The sequence below is a fragment of the Belonocnema kinseyi genome, chromosome 10, assembly GCF_010883055.1.
Source record: "Belonocnema kinseyi isolate 2016_QV_RU_SX_M_011 chromosome 10, B_treatae_v1, whole genome shotgun sequence".
Classification (NCBI taxonomy): Eukaryota; Metazoa; Arthropoda; class Insecta; order Hymenoptera; family Cynipidae; genus Belonocnema; species Belonocnema kinseyi.
In genome coordinates this window covers 51,260,301-51,264,898 of record NC_046666.1, presented here as the reverse complement: position 1 = coordinate 51,264,898, position 4,598 = coordinate 51,260,301, and the positions used below count along the sequence as shown (strand labels likewise).

General features: G+C 29.3%; 1 long non-coding RNA gene across 1 annotated transcript in view; it reads right to left on the bottom strand.

Annotated features, from left to right (window-relative positions):
* LOC117182196 overlaps positions 1 to 3,625 on the bottom strand; it is a 4,228-nt gene extending 603 nt beyond the window's left edge. Inside the window, exon 1 of the long non-coding RNA XR_004468281.1 lies at positions 3,508 to 3,625. This is a non-coding gene — a long non-coding RNA (uncharacterized LOC117182196). The remainder of the gene's footprint in view (positions 1 to 3,507) is intronic.
* Positions 3,626 to 4,598: the final 973 nt, after the last annotated feature.

The window sequence follows — 4,598 nt, the reverse complement described above, 5'->3', positions numbered from 1 at the left end:
AAACCTATTTTTCGCTTTGACTACTTCGACATGTCGTTTAATTAATAACATCATTTTTACCTTAAAGAACACATGTGATCGAATTGTAATGAACATAATCAATGAAGCTGATTAAAGTACGAAATACTACCTAAATGAAAATAGATATAATGACTTAAATAAATATAATTTGCAGGTTATGTAGAAAAAGTGTGAACATAATTGCATATTCATATGCAAGAAACTTTTCATCTCAAGTCATCGGTCGACAACTGTAAATCGATCCCTAGCTTGTCAGTCGTACTTTGCAAATGGTTGGTTTGTAAATGCGCCTTCATGTTCTGTTCAAGTGCGCAGTGTCCCCAATCTTGGCAACGTTTTTAACTGCGCTTGCGTCGCTCCGTCAACCCGATTGGTCACTGTTAACGCGCCGATGTTGAATTATATAAATACTCCCGTGTAGGAATCCAATCAGGAATCCGGTCGAGTCCCAGCTGGATAGCCCCGCTTTAAGCCCGCGGGCTGGTCGGGGAATCCGGCTAAAAACGTCACGGTAAACTAGTCGGATCCCAGCTTCAATACCGGCCAGGATCCGATCGGGTAATCTGGCCAAAAAGCGGTTAAGAAATGTTGCTTCAGGCGAGCAATTGGTAACTTATTTTGTCTTTTAAGGCTCATCATAAAGCTTACGATGAACTTTAAAAGTCAATTCAAGTGAACCAATTCTGGCAAGAAACTTGGAGTCGAATTTTATTCCCTGATGATAGAATCTCATAGCAATTTCGAAGCCACGTGGTGATTTAAGGTTAGGAAAGAAGAAAGTCAAAGCTGTATACACAAGACTATATTTTAATTAAAAATAATAATTATTCGCGCACTAAGTGGGGGTTTCAAACTAATTACTGAAATAAGGTTCATTGACCATGCAGACGACAGATACAGCAGGCGCTATATTTGGCGGTAAATTTGAAATTGTACAGGCTAAATATTGTCTGAATATAGAGAAGTTTATAAAAATTGTATCATTTCTGTTGTTGCACATAGCAGAATCGATAAGAGTTTAATCTAAAATGTTAAATTATTCGAAAAATTTTAATGTTTTTTTTTAATAATTTAAAAAAGCTAATTTTTCTTTCACTGATATAATAAATCTTTAAATTATAATTTTCAAATAATAATTCATCTAGAATCCATAATCACGTCTTTGATAATATCACGGCTCTTGAAAAATGTGTAATTTCTAAAAAAACATTAACCTGACCAGTGCCCAGCCGGCCCCGGACTATGTGATTCGAGAAAATTGTAGCCCGACCGGCTCCCGCCCGGTTCCTGTCTATGAAACCCAGCCAGGGGTAGCTCGGCCAGGATCCGACCAGAAACCTTGTTGTATTAGGGTCAACTGGGGAAATTTCTACACGGGCTCAGATTTAACATTTACAATAAATAGTGATTGGGAAATGCTAAATAAAATTTTCCTAATCCTAAATAAGATTTTGAAGAGACAGAGACAAAAATTCGATTTTAAATAAAAAGAGGTTATGAATTTTGCGTTCAGAGAAATGCATAATTTTTGTTTGTCCTAATGATTAATCTCGATCTCTGGCGAGTTTTAAAATTAAATTTGTTTATTTCTAACGATTTTACTTAAAATAAAATCACTAAAATTAGTTACGATGCTGATAAATGTTATATTATACATTTTTTTAATAACTTGAGGAACACCTGATTTACAATTACTAATTTATTATTGTATAAATATAATAAAATATATAATATTGTATACAAATAATCAAATCATATTTATATTTTTTAAACTAATATTTTTTGCTTGAAAGTAAAACATTTGATTACATTTTGATTAGAATATTGAAACATTTAAAATACTAAATTTAAGAAAAAAATCTTTTTTTCTGAAGTCAGAATTTACTTTGGATGCATTTTCAAATAATTAATTATCATAAATATTAAATCTGAATATTTATATTATTCAAAATCAGCGCGAACAGTGACCAATCGGGTGGTCGGCGCGACGCAAGCGCAGTTAAAAAAGTTCCCCAGACTGAGACATTGCAAGTGCGCTCTAAAGGAACACTTTTGGCTCTTTACAGGTATCTATTGGAACTCTTTTTGAATTTTTTCTTTTGAATTTCTTTGATCTCGCCCCATTATTTTATCTAAAAGACCAAAAAATTAATCATGCAATTAACATGGCGGAAAGTACCGTACAATTTTAAATTTAGCTAATTTTTTAATATTTAATCGGGTTTCTTTGGCTCTGTACAATTATGATTTTTAGAATATGGTGACAAAGTATATCTATACCAAATTTTTTTCATTAAAATTTAGAAAATGGCGGATACCTAAATTTAAACAAAAATTACAATTTCTACAACTAATAACAACATTCCGTCAAATTCTTACAAGAGGCAGATTTATTTACTGGAAAGCACTTAATGACTATTAAAATTCAAAATTTTGAAAAAGTTCAAGATGGCACCCGAATTTTGTTTTTCAAATTCATTATTTCTTTGTTTATCGGTGATAACTTTCCAGGCATCAATTAAAATGCTACATTATTTTAAAGAAACATTTCGTGATGCTTGAAAGTCAAAATATTAAAAAATTTAAAATGGCGTCTTATGAAATACTCAAAAACTCGTATTTTTAGGCTTTTTCCAAAGAGCTTCAAATTTTGAAGAACAATCAATTGTATTGTTACAAAGTGTATGTTTCGAAGTAGATCTCGAAATTTTCACTAAAGTTAAATAGTTACATAATTTTTACAAATTTAAACAATATATCAAATACATTTTCGGAAAGGATTTAGTGATTCTCAAACCTACTTGTTTGAAAAGTTGGTAAAGCTGCAGTATACTGGACATTTTGTCACTTGATGAAATTTAAAAACTTTATGCCGAACGGTAAAAAATGTTAACTTGTTTGGTATTTTATTAGCCAACCTTTGAAACTTAAAGAAAAATAAATTTTCAAGAATCTCTAAATCCTTTCCAAAAATGTGTTTCTTTTTTTTAAGTTTGAAAACATTATGTAACTTTAAAAAAATAGTACTGACGCGCCGTTTCTATTTCAGTAAAAATTTCGAGATCTACTTCCACTCATACACTTCATAACAATACAATTAATTTTTTTTTATTTCAAGATCTTTGGACGAAAAGTATAAAAATACGAGTTTTTAAGTATTTCAGAAGGCGCCATTCTGAATTCTTCACAATCTTGACTTTCAAGCATCACGAAATATGTTTCTCTACAATAATGTAGCTTTTTAATTGACACCTGAAAAATTGTGACAGGTAAACAAAGAAGTAATGATTAAACAAAAAAATTTGGGCAGCGTTCTTGCATTTTTTTGAAATTCTGAATTTTATTTATTATCCCGTACTCTCTAATAAATAAATCTGCCTCTTCTAAGAATTTGACGAAAATTTTGTAATTAATTGTAGAAATTGTAATTTTTGTTAAAATTTCGGGAACGGCCCTTTTGCTCAAATTTGGTTTTTGTGAGCTTACCAGTACTAGCAGAGTCAGGAACAAGACAGATACTTTCATTTTCATCATCTTGAATTCAAAGTTTAAAAATTTTAGGATACTTGTAAAACTTTTCAAAGAATTATGTTTCACTGAGCTTAAAATTCCTTTTTATACTTCTTCTGAAATGTGCAAGGAATATATTTAAGAAATGAAAGAAAATTTGAATTCTTTTGTTATTAATAACGATAAATAAGTTACTTTAAAGGAATAGTTTAAAAAATTTCAAAAGCTGCCTGCACAAAATGTCAAATCTCAAAAGCAATGAAGATTAAACACGTTTTTAATGAATTAAACAGGAAAAAGATAGGTTTTGGTGTGCAAATTTTTTGATAATTCTCAAATAACTAAATTCGATTATTTGCAGTATTAAGGATACGTCATCAATAATTTAAGAAAATTTGAAGTCTTTTGTTGATAATAACGATGAATAAATTACGTTTTTCATTAATTAAACAGTAAAATATAAATTCGATTATTTGTACGATGTGAATTAGGGTGAAGAACAATTTTATTTTTAATTTTTTAAGCAGTACCACCTAAAGTTTTTTTTTTTTGCTAAAAAAACATTGATATACATTTTATTTCAATTTTAAACAATTGTTTTTAGAGATTCCGCTAAATTTTCTGGCTGAAATAATATGCACATTATTTTTTTAATCTAAAGAGAATAGTCTCCATAACGAGTATTTTAAAAATATGTATTTCATATCAAATCTTATTTCCAGTAATACAAAATTCAATTAAATCGATTAGTCAATCGATAAACAATCTTAATTTATTATACTGAAAAAATTCCTCTATTTTTTGTACACAGAAATAAAAAATTTTTCTATCATGCAGTATAGACATTTTTTTATTTATTCCTTATGTACAATTTTCTCTTTATAATTTGAAAGAAATCCTGTGCATAATATTATTCCAAAGAAAAAATTCTTAGGAGCCCTCCTAGACCATTGACTTTAATGAATTTAAAAACTTAGGGCTTACTTTTTAATTAATAGCAAATAATTTCTATGTATTAAAGAATTTTTCAGCAGTTTAATTAAATTTCAAACTAAGAAAATTCGATT